This window comes from Ovis canadensis, chromosome 5, assembly GCF_042477335.2.
Source record: "Ovis canadensis isolate MfBH-ARS-UI-01 breed Bighorn chromosome 5, ARS-UI_OviCan_v2, whole genome shotgun sequence".
NCBI classification, from domain to species: domain Eukaryota; kingdom Metazoa; phylum Chordata; class Mammalia; order Artiodactyla; family Bovidae; genus Ovis; species Ovis canadensis.
Window position 1 is genome coordinate 85147940 of NC_091249.1, and position 24958 is coordinate 85172897.

The following is a 24958-nucleotide window of genomic DNA, read 5'->3' on the forward strand; positions in this document are numbered from 1 at the left end:
AAAAAACTCCTTATATTCAAATTACATTACACTATTTGTCCACTTTGAGTGAGGTAGTCAGTAGCGGGGGAAGAAAACACCTCTCCTCCACCAGTCCGCAGACTCTGGTAAGACTCATTTTTCCAGACAGAACGTGTCTGGGATGTCAGACCTACTTACAAGACAACTTTGCTGCCCTCCCTGCCACCTGCCTCCCCTTCTGGATTTGCCATCACAACCCTCTGTTGCCTCAGCAGTTGGCATCTGGACCCAGCTCAGTGTTGCAAGGAACAAGCTTGCAGGAGAGCTGTGGCCTGATTTAAACAGGGAGGGGAGCACCGTGGGGCAGGCTGGGACCCAGCAGCCACAGTGCTTCCCAGCAAGTCCCCATGATACTGAACGACTGGGTGGAGTTTCTATGTGTAGGCAGTGGAGGCTCACCCTCCAGGAACACTGAGAGAAGGGAGGCCAGGCATCCCCTTCTGTTTACTCTCTCTTTTCACACTTGAGGTTCTAATAAGGGCTGCAGATCATCAGCTCTTCAATCCAGAGAGCACCTACAGGATGCTGGGCACGTTGCTAGATGCTGGGGGGAGATGAAGACAGACAGTCCTCATGAGGCCTCAGGTATAAAGGAGGAGGCAAACTTACATTAGATAATAGAGTCAATAATTATAATTGGTAGCAACCTTCATAAAGGAAACATAAGGAGCTAGAACATAAAACTCTGGGTTTGATTGGGGCAGGAAGAAAACTTGTCTGTGGCAGTAATATATATGAATTGAGGTCTGCAGAGCAGGTAAAATGACTAGGAAAAAAGGTAAGAAGAATATCCAAATGGAACACCAAGTACAAAAGCACTGAGGCTATCAGACATACTTCCTTATTCAGCATGAAATATCAGTGACCCGTCATATACACATGTATTTGCATGTACACATCCTATTTACTCATCATCACCTGCTACACCACACACTTACACTTTCTCATTTTTTCTTTCGCGAGGTGTTAGAGAGGCAGACACAAATATGAAAGTGTTAGGTGAGATCAGAGATCATCTACGTGGCACGTGTGTGTGTGTTTCTGCATGCTGAGTCGTGTCTGACTCTTTGTGACCCCATGGACTGTAGCCACCAGGCTCCTTTGTCCATGGCATTTTCCAGGCAAGAATACCGAAGTGAGTTGCCATGCCCTCCTCCAGGGGATCTTCCTAACCCAGGAATCGAATCCACATCTCTGGCATTGTGGGCAGATTCTTTACCCACTGCGCCAGCTGGGAAGTCCCTCTATGTGGCATAATGGGGACATAAAGGAGGGCCATAATAGCCTAGAAATTTGATCAGACAATGGAAGTTAATGGGAGGAAAATACTCTTGTCTAAGAGTACAATTTCCTACACAGATTGAGTGAGGAACACAATGATATCTTAAGCAGGGGGTAAAATTAACCAAAAGATGAAACGTAGAACACAGCCTTGTACCTGTACAGGCAACTTGGAGCATTTCAGCATTACCGAGAAACATATTGCAAGCAGAGGGGGGAAAGACTAGGCAGGAAGCTTTTGTATGACATCCTTGCATGCATTTATTTTTTCAATGAATATTTATTGAGCAACTGCTACAAACTGGACCCTAGGGCTGACACTGCACAAAATGAGACTTAGTCTATAGCCTGGGAATCTGGACTCACACAGAGCAAGGACTCAGTCAGATGAGAAAGACAACCCAATAAACAGACCACTGAAAGCTGGGGAGGTGACTGGGAGAAGAATCTAGAAGCCAGACCCTCTAGACCCTGTTTAGAGTATTGGTCTTTATTTGCAAAGTTCTTATAAGGTTTTATTTATTTTTGGACAAAATATATCTTTCCTTTCCCTAGTCACTAACTGAAATATAGCATTTGTTTGAGTTTTAAATGTAGTCAACAAACCACAGTAGTATTAGCAGTACCTGTGCCTTTGTTACAAAAATCAGATAATTTCATATTACACTTTGAAATTACATCTCAAAGGGTTTTAAACAGCAGTTCTAAACATGTTCAGAATAACATTTGAAGAAGATGATCCTAGGTACTGTTGGGGTGGATGCTGTCAGAGGGGGTCAGCTATTCTGATTTGGACACCTCCCCCCACCCCATCTCACACCTGTCTGGCAACAGAAAGGAAGCCTGGAAACCACTCTCAAGCATCACCTGGCCACGCGGAAACCCTAGCAGTTTCCACTAGCTCTTCGCACTTGCAGTCATCTCGGATTACTAACCATGACGCCTTGCTGAGTGCCTCTAGGCCAACTGCAATGTCTTGGCAACAATTATATTAATATCAGAGCTAGGAATGAGCTGATGGAAAGCTGTTCATCCATGTAATGAGGTTTCAGTTGCATTTTAGAAAAGTGTCAGATAATTTGCTAAGAGACAGCAGAGTTTGTACTGTTTGTCAAGGGATGGGGGAGGTGGAACTTGAACTTTCTCACATTCAGTTGCAATGTGAGAAATATCATCTGTATGTGAGACACTCAAAGCAGAAGAAGCAGATGTGAAGGGAGGCGCGACAGTGAGAGGAGCCCAGCACAAGTGGGGAAGGGAAGGGAAGTGGACATAACCATCATTATTGCCTAAAAATGATCAAGCACCTAGATCATCTTATTTAAATATGGCAGCTCTATGAGGCAGGTGTTAAGCCCACTTGGCTAGTGCTCAGAGAGGTAAATTCAACTTCCTATTTTTCTAACTCTAAAATCTGATTTTAAAAGACCTGACAGGAACTTCCCTGATGGTCCAGTGGCCAAGACTCTGTGTTCTTAAGGCAAGGGGCCCAGGCTGGTCAGGGAACTGGAATCCACAAGATGCAACTAAGAGTTCACAGGCGACACTAAAGATCTCAGGTGCCACAATGGAGACGGAAGACCCCACGTGCCAAGCGAAGACCTGTTGCAGCCAAAGGAATGAATAAACATTAAAACAACTATCAAATAAATAAATTAAATGGCATGACTTTATGCTCCACCCATGGATTAAAGAAGGCTTGTCATTGTTACGTGTCTTGATGAAAACTTATAGTCTATTCTATATGAGGAAGAAACATCTTGCCTCTCAAGTTCAGGGGAATCTAACATTATATGTTTCTGTGTGACGTTCACATGGCCTAGACAGTCATCCTGGCTGGTGCTCTGAAGTATGGGACACATAATGATTTCTAAGGGGCACATGGAACCCACAGTGAAGAAGACTGAAGCGTGTAGTAAGACTATTGGGAAAAATGAAGGGGCTAATATAGAAACAATTGCATTAAATCTGAAGTGGGCAGTATTAACTGTCTCCACGGGGTGACCTGGCCGCCTTAATGAACTCCAAGGCTCAAATCTCACCTCAGAGATTCTGATTTAGTAAGTCCTGTGCCTTACTTCTCACACTTTAATGTCCTGTGAGCCACTGGTGAAAAGTGAACGGGCAAGTATTGTTTAGCCATGTCTGACTCTTTGTGATCCTATGGACTGTAGCCAGCCAGGCTCCCCTGTCCATGGAATTCCCCAGGCAAGAATACTGGAGTGGGTTGCCATTTCCTTCTCCAGGGGCTCTTCCTGACCAGGGGATCAAACCAGGGTCTGCTGCATTGAAGGCAGATTCTTTACCATCTAAGCCATGAGGGAAGGCACTGGGGACCTTGCTAAATGTAGATTTGGATTCCTTGCATCTGGGTGGCCTTGAGATCCTCTATTTCTAACAAGTTACAAGCTCACAGGGGATAACGATGCTAGGTCAGGGTACCTGACTTTGAGCAGTTGGAGTCTAGGTGGAGGCAAGGTTGAGAAGCGTTGCTTTAAGGAGATAATTTCATTTTGGTGCCTAGCTTTTTAAGTGTTTAAAAAAACTAGAATGAGTTACACATGCATGTGGAACACAAATCAAATAGCAATGACCCTCCCTCTCTATTTCTCATTCCCTCTACAGAATCCAGTATTGATATCCTTCCAGAGGGATCATCGCACATACAAGCCTAGATACATGTGTATGTACATAATTCCTTTAAAAACAACTCAGAGATGGCAGCATTCAGGTCACATTGTTCAGCACTTTGCACTTTTCACTTAATGCACATTGAACACTGTTTCTTAACTGTAACATAAAGAGCTGCTGAATTTTTTAACAGGTAAATATATATATAATAAAATTTACCATCCAGTGCATTGACATTGTTGTGTAACCATCATCACCACCCGTCTCCAGAGCATCGCAAACTGAAACTCCACACCCATGAAATGGTGCCAGGTAATATTTAACTCTCCTTTGAAACAAAGTAAGAACTGGTCTCAGGGCCAGAGCTTATAGAAGACAGTGATGTTTGACAGGAGTTTACTCGTGGTGCTCTGCATTCAGTGTGTTTAACTATCGTTACCTTCTGTGATAAATAGCACTGATTTTTCCTGCTGGCTCAGTGGTATAGGAATCTGCCTGCCAAACAGGAGACCTGAGTTCAATCAGTGGGTTGGGAAGAAGATCCCCTGGAGAAGGAAATGGCAACTTGCTCCAGTATGCTTGCCTGGGAAATCCCACTGACAGAGGAGTCTGGTGGGCTATAGTCCGGGGGATCACAAAGACTCAGACATGACCTAGCAACTACGCAACAGAAACAACCTTCTGTGATTAACAATATTGATTTTTCACTTAAAGTAGTTCCCTTCTAAATAAACCAAAGTTCCATTGGAATAATGAGGTCTACTGAGCTTTAGCTAGGTCAGGGTACCTAGCCAAGGCTGCTCCTGGTTGTGCTCCAGATCAGGAAGTTGCAGTTCAAGAAGAACTGAAGCACAAGACACCCCTTTCTGAGCTGCCACCTATGACCTTTCTCTCCATACACTAACTGGGAAATTGGTCTTCCCTTAGGGCCTCATATACCCAAAGGCAGTTTTTTATAGGCAATTTTGTAGCAGACCTTCCTTCTGCAAGAAAGAGGGAAACTAATTCTTTTTCAGTTCAGTTAAGTCACTCAGTCATGACTGACTCTTTGCAGCTCCATGGACCACAGCACGCTAGGCCTCCCTGTCCATCACCAACTCCCAGAGTCTACCCAAACTCATGTCCATTGAGTCAGTGATGCCATCCAACCATTTCATTCTCTTTTGTCCCCTTCTCCTCCTGCCTTCAATCTTTCCCAGCATCAGGGTCTTTTCCAATGAGTCAGCTCTTCTCATGAGGTAGCCAAAGTATTGGAGTTGCAGATTCAACATCAGTCCTTCCAATGAACACCCAGGACTGATCTCCTTTAGGATGGACTAGTTGAATTTCCTTGCAGTCCAAGGGACTCTCAAGAGTCTTCTCCAACACCACAGTTCAAAAGCATCCATTCTTTGGCGGTCAGCTTTCTTTATAGTCCAACTCTCATATCCATACGTGACCACTGGAGAAACCATAGCCTTGACTAGATGGACCTTTGTTGGCAAAGTAATATCTCAGCTTTTGAATATTCTGTCTAGGTTGCTCATAACTTTCCTTCTAAGGAGTAAGCGTCTTTTATTTCATGGCAGCTGTCACCATCTGCAGTGATTTTGGAGCCCCCCAAAAAAAGTCTGACACTGTTTCCACTGTTTCCCCATCTATCTGCCATGAAGTGATGGGAACAGATGCCACAATCTTCGTTTTCTGAATGTTGAGCTTTAAGCTAACTTTTTCACTCTCTTTCTCTTTCATCAAAGAGGATCATTAGTTCTTTACTTTCTGCCATAAAGGTGGTGTCATCTGCATATCTGAGGTTATCATTCTGATTCTAGCTTGTGCTTCATCCAGCCCAGTGTTCTTTTTAATGGCTGAGTAATATTCCATGGTATATATATATGCACCACAATTTCTTACAGACTTAGAGAACTAACTTATGGTTACCAGGGGGAAGGGTTGGGAGGAGAAATAGTAGGAATTTGGAATGTACATGTACACACTGCTATATTTAAAATAGGTAACTAATAAGGACCTACTACATTGTGCAGAGAATTGTGCTCAATATTCTATAACAATCTAAATGGGAAAAGAATTTGAAAAAGAATAATACATATATATGTATAACTGAATCACTTTGCTGTATACCTGAAACACAACATTGTTAGTTATACCCCAATATAACACACACGGTTTAAAAAAAGGAAGCAAACAGGGAACACAATCCCGGCTCCTTACACTAAAGCAATAGAAGGTTGCCCTACTAGAATTTAGTGTCATTTTCTCTTCCCAGGTGGCACTATTGGTAAAGAATCCACCTGCCAATGCCAGAGACACAGAGGACTCAGGTTCAGTCCCTGGATTGGGAACATACCCTGGAGTAGAAAATTGCAACCCACTCTAGTATTCTTGCCTGGGTAATTCCATGGACAGAGGAGCCTGGTGGGCTACAGTACATAGGGTTGCAAAGAGTCAGACACAACTGAGTGAGTGAGAACACATGCAGTGCCAATTTCTTTCTGGAGAGAAGTCAGAGAAGGACCAGCATCTGTTTCACATGATAGGGTGCCTAATAGACCATGGCTGAAGGCAGGGGTGGATCCACTGAACAGCCCACGATGGAAAGAGCTCAGATTGGGTACTCATAGTCCTGGCATGGAGGCCAGGGCTCACCAGCCACCAGCACTGTGACCTCCAGCAGGTCAATTCACCTTGTCAGTGGCAGGGTTTTGTTCAGTGCAATATGGTGAGGTAGAGGTCTTGTGACAGTGAAATGAGACAGTAGGGAGGTGTTTTGGCTTAGCTGGTAAAGAATCTGTCTGCAATGTGGGAGATTTGGGTCTGACCCTTGGGTTGGGAAGATCCCCTGGAGAAGGGAAAGGCTACTCACTCCAGTATCCTGGCCTAGAGAATTCCATGGAGCACAGTCCATGGGGTTGCAAAGAGTTGGACGTGACTGAGTGACTTTCACTTTTATTTTTCAGGGAGGTGTTTAGCACTGAGCCTGGCACATTGTTAGCACTCAGTACCTGAAAAGCTTATCATCCTGGACTCTTCCTGAAACGGAACTAAAGGAGATGTGGGGTAGACTGGGGCCTAGGGACACTCATGTGGTCACCGCTCAGCCAGGCTTCCACCTGTGATGGAAAGAGGTGGAGCATGTGTGATGGGCCTCCCAGTTTAGCTGTGAGGGATAAATGGCACCATTAGGTGGGATGGAAATGATGAGCTCCACTCCCAAATAGAGTCCAGACTAACTCAAAAAGTAGCTGAGCAGAGAAACACTCCGAGAAGCTGAGAGACGAAAATGTGTTCCCAAATGTAGTCATTCCATTGACCCAATGCTTAACCCTCTCCCTTCTTTGTTTCTTCTTAAGTGAAGGAACTGGCAGCCCACTCCCATATTCTTGCCTTAAAAACTCCCTGGGCAGAAGAGCCTGGAAGGCTACAGTCCAAAGGGTCACAAAGAGTAGGGCATGACTGAGTGCTAAGCACCCATTCAAACAAAACAAAGAGGTGTCTGAAATAAACATGTACTTTTTTCCCTGAAGCTAACACAGTGATTCAGGGAATAAACGCTTGAGCCCCCTCTTACGTGCCTGGAACTGCACTGGGTCCTGGGGACAGCGACACACAGGATGGAGCCCCCTGCACTGATAGGCATACATCCTGCCGGGTTCACTCCAGCCCCGACTCCAGGGCCCATTCAATTTGCCCACACACAACCCCTGCTTCTCTCTGAGTGTCTTGGAAAGGCAGTGGGACCTGGGGCGGGGGGGTGGGGGGGCGGTCCTTCTGCCATGCAGAGAAAGGAAAAATGGATGGCTTCCCAGAGGTAACCACAAGTAGTTGTTTGGACGCTCTCTCAAATGTTAAGAAACTGAAAAGATTCATGCTTATAGATGAGATATCTTTCTGTGGTGAGGGGAGCAGACAGAGCAGCAGGGGTAATGAGTGATGGCCGGGCTTGGGCTGGAGCCGCATGGGTCACTGATCAGGAGGTTGGCAGATGAGGAGCAGTGTCATGAGACAGGGCCTGGAAAAAGTCCTTAGCATGAGCTGCAAAAGCAGACTGCACTCAAGAGAAAGACTTAGGCATGCTCTCATGGCAGAAAAGGAAGAATTTAATATCACACCATCAACCAGTGGCATTATGCTGGTCTGGGGGATGAAAGTGAAAGTGTTAATCACTGAGTTATGTCTGACTCTTTGCAACCCTATGGACTGTAGCCTGCCAGGCTCCTCTGTCCATGGGATTTCCCTGGCAAGGATACTGGAGTGAGTAGCCAAGTCTGGGGGACAGATTCTGACATTAATGGAAACATTTACACTACCATATGTAAAATAGCCACTAGGAATTTGCTGTATTACTGGGGGAACTCAAACCAGAGGTCTGTGACAACCTAGAGAGGTGGGATGGGACATATGTGTATTATGGCCGATTCATGTTGATGTATGGCAGAAACCAAATCAACATTGTAAAGCAATTATCCTTCAATCAGAAATAAGTAAAGCTACAAAAGAGAAAGAACTGGTTCAATACCCACCTCCACCACTTTGTTAATAGGTACTTAACCTTACAAACCTGTTTCCTGATCCGTAAAGTGATGTTCACACTATTTAACTCATTAGGTTGATGGAGTGAATTAAGGGAAATGGTACACATAAAGGGGTCACTATAATGCCTGGGACACTGTAGAAATCTTATTACTAGAAGTAGGCAGAGCTGAGCAAAGTGAAAGCAGTGTTATGCTACTGCAGAAAATAACTAATTTGTGCAAGATCACATGGATAGCAAAAGGTCACGATGTCTAAGATTTAACTAGATTTCCCAGCTCCTTCCTGCATTTACTCCTTTTAACAGCCCAGCTGTACAAGCACCACTTTCGAGGGATGACGCTTTCGTGACAGGCAGCCACTGTGCAGCATGCTGTTTTGTCTGCTTTTGTAAATAACACAATTCACAGGCTGGTCCTCAGGCTAAGATGCCAATTACTGAGTTACCTTGCAGCACTGAAAATATGCTTTATAATTGATCCAATTCGGCTTGCTCTTAAACCAAGCTGAAAAGTGAGCAAAGAAGGACAAAAAAGTTAGAATAGCTCAGAAGGTTTACTCTTCAAAAGGATAGGTACTGACGGGGACTGGCAGACAGAGAAACTCCCTCTCATTCTCTCCTACTGTGATATTCCAGTGACTACAGAGTTATGAACCCCAGGTGGCACGGTGGAAAAGAACCTGCCTGCCAATGCAGGATATGCAAGAGATATGGGTTTGATGCCTGGGTTGGGAAGATCCTTTGGAGTAGGAAATGGTACCCTGCTCCAATATTCTTGCCTGGAAGATTTTGTGGATGGAAGAGCCCAGTGAGCTACAGTCCATGGGACTGCAAGGAGTCAGAGGTGACTGAGGGCGCACGCACACGCACACACACACAGTTATGGGGAGAAAGCCAACCGGAGTAGTTAAGGTGCTCAACTGTGTCTGGAGAAGATGCAGCAAAAAGAGAGCAGGCTCATGGCCCAAGAAACCCGGTGAGGCGGGTTTGTCTATATGCCCCATGGGGTTGGCCCAGCAGGACTGGTTTTTCCATAGCTAATGGGGAATGTGTTATCACAGCATCTCAGAGAGGGTGACTCAGGCAGGAGGAGTTTGGGGTTGACGAGCACAGAGGTGAAGAGCACATGTTCAGTCACACAGGTTTGGGGGCACATCCTGGTGGCACCATTCAGTTGGGTGCCCTTGACCAAGGCATTCCCTTGATGTCATTTTCCGCTTCCCTAAAATAGGATAATACTGGAACCTGCTTGAGAGTATTGTAAGATTCCGTGAACTCTCACATAGCAAGTACTCAATGAAAGGAAGCTGTTCATTATTAATGACAGTCATGATTTGGGAGGCAGCTGGGAGCCAGGCATACTCAGCGCTGGCAGTGGAAGGAGGAGGACTTCCCAGGATCTCATGCTCTCTCACTATATACTGGGACTCTGCAGAAGCGAGTCCTCACCCAGGGAGAACAAACCCATACATAACTCCAATATCCAACCAGGTACCATGGTCAAAAGGGCACAAGGGCTGGCATCTGTCTTTGACCAGCTCAGGACAGAGCCCTGGACTGTTTTCTTCTGGTCCCTTATGCCAACACAGATGCTAACTCAAGAGACTGTGTAGCCACAGATTTCAGCCAGCCAGCACAGAGCAATGTTATCACAGAGCTGGAGGAAGGCCCCTCACTGGCCAGGTCAGCATGCTGTCTGAGGGAAGAGGAATGTCATTGATTGCCTTTAATAAGCAAACTTATCACCTAAAGGCTAGTGTGGCTGCCTGCCCAGAGACCAAATCTTGAATAGAGGAGAGAATTAATTCTGGTTGGTTTGATGATAGCCTAGAGGCAGAGCTTAAGACATCTGCAACAGGACACTTCACTCACCATCCTAAAGATGACTTAAGTAGCTACATGTATGGAGAGAATGTAGGTTGCGTTTTGGAGTATGGATTCCTGTCAAACTGAGTTCCCAGAGGAATGTGTGTTTCTTTTAGGATTTACTGAGGAAATAGGACGTAGAAAAGGGAAGGCTTGGGATGAACACAGCTGGGGGTTCAAATCCTGATTTTAGCTGGGTGACCTGACTCTTCATCAGTTTCTACACACGCAGGATGGGAATGAGAGGATGTCACTCACAGAAGGGCTGAGGCGAAAGCAGCTGCAACAGCAACCTTGAGACGACATTTCATACCAAGCACCATTTCAGCCCGTTACATGTATTCACTTAGACAATGCCCACAACATCTAGGGGAAAAGTTTAGTAATATCTCTGTGTATAGATGGAGAATGTGAAACAGAGTGTTTGAGAAACTTACCTAAGGTCACACAGCTAGCAACTGACTGAGCCAGGCTCCTGAAACCACAAGCCCACACCTTCCCCACTGAGGAATACACATGCTTTAACAGGAGGAAAATGCTTCCATCAGGGTGGAGTATGAAGTAGTAGTTAATGACTATTGACTATTCTGATTTTATCATTAACTCATAGCATAGTACCTAGTATCTACAAATTCTCCTCAAGAAGGAATAGCCATAGAACATTTTTCTAAATTTTGGTAAACAAGATGTATGAGGAATGGTGACATAATCCTGCATCATTTCATTAAACCTTCACTGGCATCACCTCTTTGGATGATACCCTGTGAGGATGGCAGGCCTGGGAAGGCTGCACTGTGTATAAAGATCCCCAAGTAGTATGGCTGAGTAGACAGCAAGTTACCTGGTACACAAGTGGCTGTGCCCTTAAGTCAACCAGCGTGTGTTCAAATTGGGGTTCCATCACTCCCTTGTACCCCCTGAGTCTCACATTTCCCATTTTCAAAAGCAGGAATAGTCAGCATCACCATGAAATGAGAACATCTAAAGAATCCTTTAAACAGCCCCTAAGTTCTCAGTGAAGGTCCACTGCAGCATTGCTATCATCCCCCCGCCCTCATGGTCCAAGAAGTCAGGAGAGAGTTCAAGACCCAGTCTCTGGATACTTAATGCCATTCTCCTTCCATTACACAACTTTGCATATGGACATCTTTCTCCTCAGAAGACCCTCAGGACTCTGGCTTCACTCCTAATTCAAGCATCTATTTTCTTTCGGACAAGTCGTATTTTAAAGTCTGGAAATGAAGAATTGCACAAGTGAGTAGAACAAGATAAGGAGTGCATTAAAAAATAGAATCACAGAACAACCTGAGGATCAGAAATAAAATCAGCAGTTCCTTAAATCAAGTGGGGCCAGGGCTGATGCCAGAAAGGTTTACCACACATTACAATGAAGAACACAGAAGAGCAAGATGGGACCCATAAAACCACCAGTGTGTGAAATGCTGCCAAGGGCTGTGTGCCTGCCAAGGAGGAAGTGTCACCAGGCTGGAGTCTAATGCAACTCGCTGAAAAGCAAATCATCTGGGTGTTAATTAAAGTGTGTAAGTCGATTCTTGAGGTAGCTGTCTGGGAGAAGGAATCCTGTAGAGAAGTCTCTTCCTCTCACAGATTTCTTTTGGAACTGTGGATTTTATGCAAGCAAAAATCTCCAAAACAGACACACCTCCCTGTGCATTCTCTGCTCCTCCTTGCTGACAGGCCCAGGTGCTTGTAAAGCAAGAGATTTATGGCACATCAGTGTCCTCCAGAATCCACTACAATCTCACGGGCAGCTATTCCCATGGCATTTTATAGAGGAAAAGCACAAGATGTGGGGGCACTAAGGGACATGCCCACAGTGGCAGAGAGCGATACAGCCCATAGAAACTTGAGACCCCTTGGTCCTAGGGATGGACCTCTTCCCATCCAGCAAATGAATGACACTCCAAAATAGCAAAAGGCATGTGAGCGAAGGCTGGTGGCTCATTTGAATGAAAGGCTTGATGAAGCAGGGCGGGAAGCATACACTCTCAGCTTTCTGAAATGTCATTGTCCCTACAAGTACCCAGGCAGAGCCAAGGTCAATACCCTATGTCCAGAAGACGGCTGGGCTGAGTCATAGGCAGTGAGTGCTGCTTATCAAGACTGGCCAGTAGAGCCGGCCTTGCCATACCTTGCTGTTTCTCAGGGAATGAAATTCACTTGATGCCGTTTATCCTTTTTCCCTTCTTTATTCCAAGAATGCCCCTTGAACACTTGAAAGCTCAGATGCTATTATACTTCACCTTCTAGACCAAGAGGTTTACATCCATAGGGGAGAGTGAGTCGAGGTGTTGGATAAGGAGGCAATGATATCTCCTGACCCCTTGTATAATTTATTCACTCAACAAACATTAACTCAGGCCCTGTTACTGGGAGACCTAAACCCTGGGGACCCAGTAGTGTCCAGCAGGCAGAAGACATGCAAGGTCCCTACCCTCATGGAGTTCTATTGGGGAGACAGATGACAAACTAGAGAGCCAAATTTCAGATTGACATCAGTGTAATGACTGTAATCAGCACAATAAGGGAGTGTGCTCGGGGATGGCAGTGGCTGGTCTACTTGCCATCCTGGTATCTAGGAAGCCCTCTTAAACAGGCCAGTCTGAGCTGCAGCCTTACTGAATGGAGAGATCCAGTTACAGGAAGAGCCCAGGGGGATGTGTTCCAAGGAGAGGGAAAAAAGCACAGGTCCTAAGGAGGGAAAGTGCAGAGGCAGCCAGTGTTGCTGGCTTACCTCCAACTGACGGCCGTGTAATAGGTGAAGTTTGGAAATAGGGAAGGGTTGGCAACATGAGGGATGTGGTAAATTGTTTGGGGGTGGGGGTGTTAGGTTTAATTCTAAGTGGCCACAAGGCGTTGGCTCTCAAATGCATTCCTGTCCTCTGGTGTTTTAAGGACCAGCTCCATTGCTCAGCTGTAGCCTCTGAATCCTTAATGACACTGACCTTCAAGATTACTTAGTTGACAGTAGGCTCTTAACAGTTTCCAAATCCACAAGATGGGGCTATTGAGGGAGGCTCAGGTCTAAATTAATTCCTGAACATGGCAACAGGAGATGGAGGCTATCAGATGGAGAAAGCCTCTTTGCAAAGCCTCTGCAGAGTTGGTTGCGCCTCACTTCTGTTCACTTTGAATCTAAAAGACCTTCAGCTAAATATGACCTCATGGCTAGAAGTCAAGAGCATGTACTCATTGCAGCAAACCCTGGTTTGTCTCAGGTAACCTTCCTGACCCTCAGCCTCCTCACCACCAATTGTAGATAATAACCAACACCCGCTGCACGGACAAGCACCAAGATGAAAAGTCTTCATCATCATGCTTTGTAAATCATAAGCTCTCAGTAAGCTCTTACCCTATTTTTATTCATCACCATCAAAAACTCAATTCTCTCACTCTGACTCTTCCTCACACAATGTACTTCTTTCAAAACGCTGCACAATGGTTTGGTAAGCTTTTGGAAAAAGGTCCTGAAATATTACAGGTAATGACCAATGCCAGTATGTTATGGACTCTCTGTACAGGTAATTCATTCCAAGCTCTAGACAGCAAAGGCATAGGTTGTCTGCTCATCAGAGCACGAAAAAAGCTGAGGCCACATGGAACAACCATCATCACCATCTGCAGTTGCCCTCATGACCCAATCAGCTGCACGCACCGGACCTTCCAGTGTGAGCAAAGAGCTCCCCAAACAAAGCATTGAGGTTCCATGGGACCCCCAGCTGCCGGTGTTGGTGGTAGGCATGGCTGCAAGACCCAGAATACAAAGGCTGAAGCCTCTGGAGTAGCCTCAGAGGGTCCCTTGGAAGCAGCATCCTAGCTCCGGGCCAGCAAGCAGGAGGGAGCGCTAAGACAAGCCCCCCTGCCCCCACAGTCTTTGCATCAGCAGGGTCCTTACCTCCTCTCTGCTCGGTGCAGGTTCCACAGCTATGACTGGGGAGCTGGCATGCCTTGGGCCCTTCTAGGGTTCCTCTTCTGGGGAGGGAGACTAGGCTGAGACACCTCCAATTATCCCCTCAAACGGGCATCACAGCCACCCAGAGAGCTTCCTTCTCCTCCCTGGCTGGGCAGGCAGCCTCAACCCCTTCTGAAGCCTGGCCTTCGGTGGTGCACACCTGAACACAATTCCTCCACCCCATTTCCTCCTCTTCCGCCTGCTGCAGAGACCTGCTCAGCCCCGCCCTCCCCAGGCCTCGCTGCTCCTCTCCCAAGCCCTGCATCTCCACCCTGCTCTCCAAGGAGCCCTGGTAGGGCTGGTCTAACCGGCTGGGAGCCCAGAGCAAACCCTGGAAAGCCTGCTAGCTGGGGGCTGGTTGGCCTGGTCCCCACCAGCCCAACTCCCACCCTTCCAATTTATTTTGAAAGAGAACTCCTGGCTTAGTTAAAGCCAGCACTTAGGACTTTGGTCTAGCTGAGAGAAAATGGGAAGTATCCATTTTCTGGTGATTAATTTTTAAACTGTAGGAATCTGAAGGTCAAATGTCAAGAGATGGGGCTTCAGTCCTGGCCAAAGAGCTACTTCTCTTTGTCTGAGACTTGGCTAGATCACATCCCTAATTCCAGGGCCCAGCTTTTCCCAAATCAGGGGCAGCACCTACCTTTATTCTCAGTAGAAAAGTGAGGGACAGGACCTGAGAGCCAGGCTGAAATCTGCCATCAGGCCAAAATGAGATTTTATTTCTTCCTCTGTGAAGCATTGGGGAGATCAGCAAGGAAAGTTTAACAATGCACCCCATGTCTGTTATTAAAAAGCACTTTGTCATTCTAGTTAATTGCTATTCCACTGAATCCACAGGTGGTTTTAACATAAGGCACTAAATGATCCTTGGGAAAAAAAGGCATCATTATTCAGGTCCTAAATCTAAGCATTTGGGATTTTATTTCCCTATCTTGGCAAGTATTTTGTCTCTCTAGATGAGAGGTTTGCAGAATTTAGGATTCATAGGAATTATCCAAGTGTTAAAAATGCAATTTCTGCATGAAATGTTCAGATTCCAGGAAGACTCTGGAATACATGGTAACTGATATTACCATATGTAAAATAGATAACCAATAGGAATTTGCTGTATGTCTCAGGAAACTCAAAGAGGGGCTCTGTGTAATAGTTTCAGGTGGACTGCAAAGGGACTCAGCTATATATACACACAGATCTATTCTCATCCAAATTCCTCTCCCATCCACCAGCCTGGAACTTCTTGGAGGTTTTAAACTCAGCATTCTCCACTGTTTCCAAATCACTCTTTCATCCCTGCAATGTGGAAGACCTGGGTTCAATCCCTAGGTTGGGAAGATCCCCTGGAAAAGCGAAAGGCTACCCACTCCAGTACTCTGACCTGGGGAATTCCATGGACTATACAGTCCATGGGGTTGCAAAGAGCTGGACATGACTGAGTGACTTTCACTTTCACTCCTGTCCTCTGAAATTTTCCAGCTGACTCCAGGCCAAGGAGCTCCTGGCTAGCGGCATAGGCAGACTCTCTGGGGTTAGTATCTTCCTCCTTCCTTTGACTCATTATTGAGCTTTGTTAGCCCCAAAGATTTTGCACCTGTGCAGGTGTGTATGTTAAGTCACTTCAGTCATGTCTGACTCTGAGATCCCATGGGCTGTAGCCTGCCAGGCTCCTCTTTCTGTGGGATTTTTCAGACAAGAATACAGGGGTGGGTGGCTATTTCCTTCTCTAGGGGATCTTCCCAACCCAGGGATCCAACATGTGTCTCTTATGTCTCCTGCACTGGCAGGCAGGCTCTTTACTAGCACCACCTGGCAGGACCTTTGTACCTATAAGAGGCATTAGAAATGATATTGTTGGAGCCTTTATCACACCAGCAAAGACCGAAGACATTAAGCCCTAGTTTGGCCCTTTCACCCTACCAGAGGCCCAGATCTCACAGTACAACCATCTGTCCCAAAGCAAATCCTCCCATGCCAGCCCCACCCCAGGCACAGTGTCCCCAGAGCACCCCCGCATGGCACTTCTGCAGAAGCCAGGTTCATGGGCCCCACAGTCAGTTCCTCTCCCTGCCCAATAGCCAACACAATCTGTCTGTGCTGCGTGCTAAGTTGCGACAGTCATGTATGACTCTGTGTGGTCCTATGGACTGTAGTCTGCCAGGCTCCTCTGTCCATGGGATTCTCCAGGCAAGAATACTGGAGTGGGTTGTCATGCCCTCCTCCAGGGGATCTTCCCAGCCCAGGGATTGCACCCTTGTCTTCTCGTATCTCCTGCATTGGCAGATGAGTTCTTTACCACTAGTACCACCTGAGAAGCCCCTTATTTCTTGAGTCAAGTTTAGTTTTAGAATGAGATTCTCACATTCCACCTACTCTCCCAAATGGAGTTTTCATACAGGTAGGTAGATCTCCCTGATGACCGCTTTGTTCATGCTGAACATTTCAACCCTAAAGAAAGAACTACAAGGCTGTTTAATTCAAAACACATTGACTAGGCACCTAATGTGGACAGCAGCCTGCGCTCAGCCCAGCAAGGAGTGCAAAGAGGACAAAATTGTGTGGATGGGGACTTCCCTATTGCCCCAGTGGTTAAGAATCTGTCTTCCAGTGTAGAGGATGAGGGTTTGATCTCTGATCAGAGAACTAACGTCCCACAGCGAGGGGCGGGCAACAAAGCCCACATGTTGCAACTACTGGGGCTCATGCTCCATAACTAGAGAAGTTTGTGCTCTGCAACGAGAAGGCCTTATGCCGCAACAAGAGAAGAAGCCCCGTGCTTCAGCTAGAGAAGCCTCTGCAGACCACAACTAGAGAAAGCCCGGACGCTGCAACCAAGACCCAACATAGCCAAAATAAAAAAAAGGAAAACACTCAAAATGTGTTGATGATGGTGTTACAGTTATTGGCATCCATTGTTCTACCAGTGAATTGGGCAGAGAGCACTGAATAGGCATCCATTCATAAGAGCAAGGTGGGAAGGAGTGTGTGCTTTATTTGTTCAAGGGGAAATGTGTTCTTGGGGCTGGCCAATCCCACCCTATCGTTAGCTTAAGTGATTCCATGTGATACAATATGAAAACTAAATAGAAATGTTTTTTGCCTTGTCCATGAAGTTCTGTAAGACTTTCTCAGGACTCAGCATATTAAACAGCAGAGACAAATGTCCATACAGTCAAAGCTATGTGTTTTCCAGTGGTCATGTACAAATGTGAGAGTTGGACCAAAAAGAAGGCTGGACACCAAAGAACTGATGCTTTCAAACTGTGGTGCTGGAGAAGACTCTTGAGGGTCCTTTGGACTGCAAGGAGATCAAACCAATCAATCCTAAAGGAAATCAGTCATGAATATTCATTGGAAGGACTGATGGTGAAGCTCCAATACTTTGGCCCCCTGATGCAAAGAGCCAATTCATTGGAAAAGACTCTGATACTGGAAAAGATTGAGGATGGGAGGAGACAAAGGCGACAGAGGATGAGATGGATGGATGGCATCACTGACTCAATGGATGTGAGTTTGAGCAAGCTCTGGGAGATAGCGAAGGACAGAGGAGCGTGGCATGCTGATGTCCATGGGGTTACAAAGAGTCAGACAAAACTTGGTGACTGAACAACAACAACAACATAATCTTCAGACCAAAGGGATGGTATTAGGGTCCAGTGGTTACAAACACAGACTTTGGGTTGGATTCAACTCATTCTTTACCAGCTTCCAGCTACATGTTTGGGCAAAGTACTAACCTTCCTTCTGGGATAACAGCAGTACTTATATCATAGGGCTGTTACCAAGATGATACAAACTAATATCTATAAAGTGCTTTTAACAGAAAAAGTACTTAAATATCATTATTATTATTCAGGAGATCCTGAACACTGTTAGCACATATTTATTTGCACTATTAGAAGACTCATAAGTTTTCTCACCTAAAGATAAATCATCTTGTCTAAACATTTGCTTCTTTGATTTACGCTTCTCAACTCTATGTTCAAGGTTCTTTATTATTTTACCCATGCTTTCCTTCATGTATTCATCTAAATTTTCTTTTCTTTTTTAAAAATTGAGGATATACTATGTGCCAAGAACTGATAGGTCCTGAGGACACAATGGATGAACAGATGGTCATGATTACTGCTCTGAGGAGTTCACAGCCCACTGGCATACAGGGTGTTGATTGTTGATTGAACAATCACACAAAAATTGTGACATTAATATTGTGATAGTTAAGAGGAAACAGTGCTGAGAGTGCATGTGTGAGAAGGAATTTGACCTGGCCTCAGGGTTAGATGAGAACTGGGATGTGAAGGAAGGATGGAGTAGGGGGGCCAGACAGAATATTACAAATAGAGAGACGCCATGTGCCAGTTTTTGTTGCAGTAACAAATGACCTCCGTGTCTCTGTGGCTTACTTGCTTATTTTACAGGCAGGCCGTGTTGACTCCATTTATGCCTAGGCTAGGACTCTGCTTCTCATTTAGATACTCAAACTGCAGGAACAGTCCCTGTGTGAGACACGGTATTCATGTAGCATAAGGTAAGGTCAAGAGCACTAGTGGAAACGTGCCATGACTCTAAGGGCTTCTGATTGGGTGTGGCCTTGTCCCGTGTACACTCCTTTGGCCGAAATACAAAGCCAGTGGCACAGGAATGATGGTCCTCAACACTGGGGACATAGCAGTTGACAGGAATGTGAACTTTCCTACAGGAAAGGGATGGCAATGAAAAACTGCAAAAATAATGTAATTTACTATGTTAAGGCTCTGTAATAGGAAAAAGTCTGGAGGCCTACATGGCTAGTAGTGAGAGAGTTGGCTGGATCAGAGGCGATGAGGGTGGAGTGGCAGGTGGGGCCAAGCCATGCAAAGGACTCTGAACTTTATCCTGTGAGCAATAAAAACACTGATCTTTACCCATTCAATCTCTTTCCTTAGTTGTGAAAAAATACTTTTCCTGTTTTTCTGATCTCTGAAGTTATACTGTTTATTAGAGAAAGTGTGGACATGGCAGATAAATTTGTAAAAATCACCCTTAATATTACAACTCAGAACCGTCATTCATTGATATTTTGTTGAACATATTTCTAGACTTTTAGATGTTATTTTAATGTACATAATTTCTACAATAAAAACTGGATCATATTCTTCATCAGTTGTTACAAATATTCTCCAAGTTATTAAATAGTCTCCTTATTGTCTGATCATATGGATGTGCCATAATTAAACCAGTTCTAAACTACTGGACATATAGATTTTTTCCCCCCAATTTTCCCATTTTATAAAAGTCTCTAAATAACTCTGCAATGGACTTCTTTAGATTTAGCAACATCCATGTTATTTCATAAATGTGATATTGTTATCTTAAAGGATATAACAAATTTAAGACCACTACAAAAGTTGTCAATTGTCCTTCCAGAAAAGTCATAGCAAATCACACACAACAGCAGAGCAGGATTTTCCAGCTCTGTTGATAATTATCTTATATTGCCAGTTTAATCAGTGGAATTATTTTAATTTTACATTTATTTGATTATTCAGGACGGACCTTATTCTCTATAATTCTCAGTGTTTCCATCAGGGAAGGACTTGCCTGATTGAAACGCTGGGCCTTTTGGATCTTCGGCTTAGAATGCACTCTGTTTCTCTCCAGCAAATTATGACTGCTTCTCACCTTATGACTCTGCAAGATTTTCTTCTGCTTCCTACAACAAGTCTTCTCTGATTGCCTCAGTCTCTTTACTGTGGAAGCTGCCAGGAAGAATGCAGACTGTTGGTTTTATGTGCATGAAAAGATATGTTTCCCATACACCTCATCTCCGCAGATGAAGAGCGTGTTTCTGTGGTTAAATACTGTGCCCTCCTACAGTGACTCACTCTGTCCTCTGCGTGCCTGATAGTCCATAAACATTTCTGAATGAATGCCAAGGAAAGTCGTAATGGCATAATGGGTGGGTAAATCCTGACCTGATGGATGACTCACTTGTGGAGACTGGCACGTGGCTATATCAATAAAAGATTATGGACCAAAAGTCATTGTGAATGTCACTCAGAATTTCTTTTTAGATTGTAATTAACACCAGTTTTTCAATTTTCATAACAGAGGTTAGCAACAACACATTCTGATTTGATAGAAGCCCGATGACTTAAATCTCTCTTTCTTATATACACACTTTTCCTCCTAGCCAGAGACAAAGAACTTTTATCCATTTGATACGTGGCATGATTTCCAGTTAATTTTTAATAGAGATTGGACTTTTCTTTCCCTCCTGTTACAGATTGTGCTAATGTCTTGTCAAGCTAGTCTGACAATGTAAATTGTACCTTCATCCTCTCCTTCTCATGTTACAGAGGGGCCAAGCCTTACAACATGAAAAGGCCATTAGCAGAGCATTGGATTGTGTCGGTGGGGAGTGTGGAGAAAAGGGCAACCCTTGTTGACATGGTCCTGCTTGCTGGGGTGGTAGATTAAGTGCCTGCAAGTCTCTTAGAGGCCTCAGGTGAATTGGACTTATGATGATTTATTGCTACACTGGCATCGTTTGCACCCCTCTCTTGAAAGAGCAGAGACTAAAGCCGGTCAGTTCTTTGTTCCATCACGTCACTGCTCTACACTCTTTCTGTGCCACTGAATCCAGAAGTAAATGTAGGAGTATTCTTTCACATAGCTCCATACACTCCCCCTCAGTGACAAGAATGGTTACATGACTGACGTCAAATCTATTTGCCTTACCTACCTGCTTCAATAGTACCAGATGGTGCTTATGGCATGTGCTGTATACTATATAGAATACTATACACATACGATATAGAACATAGTATGTGCATTAGCTACTCAGTGAGCCCGACTCTTTGCAACTCCATGGACTGTAGCCTGCCAGGATCCTCTGTCCATGGGATTCTCCAAGCAAGAATACTGGAGTGGATTGCCATGCCCTCCTCCAGGGGGTCCACCTCACTCAAGGATTGAACTCAGGTCTCTTGCATTGCAGACAGTTTTTTTTTACCACTAGTGCCAGTTGGGAAGTCCTGAATATCATACACAGTGTACCATATATTCTCCCTGTTGTCTCCCATCTTGCAAATATATTCTCCCTGTTGTCTCCCATCTTGCAAATATCACCTATGCCTTCAAACAAATAGATGCCCATCTCCTTCCAGAAACAGTGAGATTTTGGTTTTTAATCATTGTTTTCCAAATAAAGCCAAGGCACTCCCTGAACAGGTGTTCTCTCCATGAGTTACTTAATTAAAAGAGCTCCCCGAAGGCCACTGAAACACCAGAAGAGACTGAAGAACAGAGATTTAATTTTGAATAAATCCTTTATTAAAATGGAAGGAAAGTCAATCTGGTCTATTTCAACTTGGGAGGCTACATTAAAACTCCATCAGCAAAGAATGATGCCTTGTTCCAAAGCAGTGTTTTCAGAGTGTGGCATGAGGACCGCCTACATTAGGATGATTTGGGGAACTTGTGAAACATTTAGGTTCTTGGCTTCCCCCCAGACCCACTGAACTCACTGAGGGTCAAGCCTGCATCTGCATTTTAACATCCACGACACTGGATAAGATGGTAAAGAATCCATCTGCAAAGGCGGGAGACTCAGGTTTGATCCCCGGGTTGGGGAGAACCCCTGGAGAAGGGAATGGTTACCCACTCCAGTATTTTTGCCTGGAGAATTCCATGACCAGAGGAGCCAGGGGGGCTATAGTCCGTGGTGTTGCAAAGAATCTGACACAACTGAGCGACTAACACTTTCATTCTGGGCTTTCCAAGTGTGAAGAACGTGGGAACCTAGAGGTAAATAACCCATCTGCCAATGCAGGAGACATAAGAGATGTGGGTTCAATCCCTGGGATGGAAAGATCACCTGGAGGAGGGCATGAAAACCCAATCCAGTATTCTTGCCTGGGAAATCCCATGGACAGAGGAGCCTGGTGGGCTACAGTCCATGGGGTCACAAAGAATTGAACATGACTGAAGTGACTTAGAAGGCACGCATGCTGGGTAATTTCTTTGTACACTAAAGTTTGAGAACCAACACAGGGCTTAATGATATTCTAGAGGAGAAGTCTGAATATGATATTGTCTTCTTAAAACTCTACATGAAGAGCATTGTTTAATGTCTGCCTCCTCCATTAAGTTGTTAGATCTGTAATGGTAGGGACCAGTGACTTCACCCGCATATCTCCAGGGCCCAGCCCAATGCCTGGCCCATTTCATACCTACTGGATGAGAAACTTAAGGACTCAGGCCCATCTTTATTTTAACAAGTCCTGTAGTTGAGCCTGATTCCTGCTATAGTTTGAGAAGCCCCAAGTATAAAAGAATCTTTTCAGAACAACTACTTGCTTCATAAGAGTAGCAATCTACTGCCCTTCCCCTGCACCCTCCTCTGGCCATTTCAAATGGGATACTCTTTGGTCTGTATGCTACCATATCTCTCTTAAGATCAGGATATATTATATTATAGGCACAGTTTCAGGAAAAGAAAATATTATTTCCACTTGACAACAGAGGACAGTGAGGCACATTGAATGGAGGTGACTTGCATGAGGCTGATAATGGACAGATTTGGGGTTTAATTCAAAGTCTCTTAGAAACTTATGCCACATTCTTTCTTTTTTTTTTTTTTTTTTTTTACTAATTGCCTGTGTGTGTGCTCGGTCACTTCAGTTATGTCCAGCTCTTTGTGACTTCATGGACTGTAGCCTGCCAGGCTCCTCTGTCCATGGGATATGTCAGGCAAGAATACTGAAGTAGGTTGCTACTCCAGGGGACCTTCCTGACCCAGGGATTGAACCTGTGTCTCCTGCACTGGTGGGCAATTCTTCACCACTGAGCCACTTGGGAAGCCCCGCTAATTGCCTAGGTCCTGGCTTGTGTTTCATTGGTCTGGATGAGGACTCTTCGGTGAGTGTTTTAAGGGAGAAATAACACAGTCGTCTCTCATCACTAATAACATCACCCTGAGGATATCTGCCCTGCAGGACCGAGATCTGAGTAATTTGCTGAACAGATCATCCAGAAGTGGTCTGGAGGGATCCTTGGACTTCCAAGCTGGAGCAGCAGCCTGATTACTGTTAAACTGTCCCCTCTCACATTCACCAAATGGTCCTTAAAAGTTATGCATTAAAAAAATTTCTGTTCCAGTAACCAAAATAAGTCATGTTTCTACAGACTGGAGATCTAATGGAAGAATATTCATTGTGAATAAATAAACCTCTTGAAGACAGATCTGTGTGTGTTTGTTTGTTTTAATTCAGAGTAATGAGTGAGGTAATGCTTGACTGGTCTAGAGAAAAATAGATCACTAATCCATACATACTCATTTTAAACTCATGGTTGCATGAATACAAAAAACAATGCCATATCAAATATAGCAAGATGAGTGCCATAAGAAGCACAGGCAAGATACTGTGGGAAAACCTAAGAGGGCGAACTGAAGAGGTGTGGGAGTTAAGGAAGGCTTCCTGGAGGTAGTGAGGTTAGGACCTGAAGATTTTATAGGCACTGCCAGCTGGGGAGTGTGCAGGAAGAGAAGTATAGGGAGGAGGAAGGTGTTTCTCTACATATAAAGAGTATATTTCAGAGTCAACCTATTTAGGTCTTGTAATTACACCCCAACTTATCTCTATTCTTTGGGGAATCAAACAAAAACAGAGATGTAAGACAGACTTGCCTAGTCATTCAAAGTCTTGGCATCCTCTTAATCTTATTTACCACCACCATCATTATCATAATACTATTATTAGAGAAAATAGGATGGCAGACTATATTAATATAACTATGGGCTCAAAACAGGGAGAATGGAAAATCCTCTTTCCTTCTTCTCAGATTAGAAACATCTGGGTTTCATGTCTGATGCCCCACTTAAAGGCACCCTGATAAATTGTAGTGTGTTCAGGAGTAGCAGAGGGGAAATATCTCATATGAGGAACATCTGAAGAACTAGAAGGCTGCGGAAAGGCAGGAGAGCTATCTTTCAACTCCAAAGTGCTATTATTACGGGAGAATTTCCCTAAGAGGTAACTCTAGGCTATCTCCCATGAAATTGCCATGGCACCCTTTAAACTGTACATCTCACTGGAGTAAGGACCAAGATGGTCTTACCACTGCTTCCTCAATGCCTAGCACAGTGCCTGGTACATAATAGATACTCAGTAGATATTTGTTGAATGAATGAATGACTGGGACAGAAGCAGCCCCAGGCCAACTGCAACTTCTAGGCTCTGTATTATTCCCACCATTTCCAAAGATGAGAACTTGGTTGTACTCCTTTTCAACTAGAAATATGGCCCACTTACAAGATACAAAGCTCATCACATCATTGTGTCTCGTTTCCATGGTGTATCTGCAGACAAATCCTTTAAAACACTTAACCAGTGGGTGAGATGCTGTGTCTAATAGTTTTGCAGTACAACTTGGAGAGTTTATTTTTCACAATCTGTTCTATGCATCAAAAACCAAAATATACAATTGAAATTGATGCTGAGAAAGCGAAAAGACTTTTTTTCAGGTCTGGGAATTGACCCCCTCTGCCTAATCTAGTGATAAGTGCCCTGAAATTATGCAAGAGGAAAGAGGGGATAAGTGAAGATTTTAATCACAGAGCTGATAGATTCGAAGCACCCCAAGCAGTTTTCTGAGCTCCTTAAGCATCAGAGTAT

The 24958-nt window shown here is 44.6% G+C and overlaps 1 protein-coding gene across 1 annotated transcript in view; it reads right to left on the reverse strand.

Moving 5' to 3' along the window:
- Positions 1–14698, reverse strand: part of ATP10B (ATPase phospholipid transporting 10B (putative)) — a 383816-nt gene extending 369118 nt beyond the window's left edge. Inside the window, exon 1 of the mRNA XM_069592540.1 lies at positions 14247–14698. The gene's annotated coding sequence lies outside the window, so the exon portion shown is untranslated. The remainder of the gene's footprint in view (positions 1–14246) is intronic.
- Positions 14699–24958: the final 10260 nt, after the last annotated feature.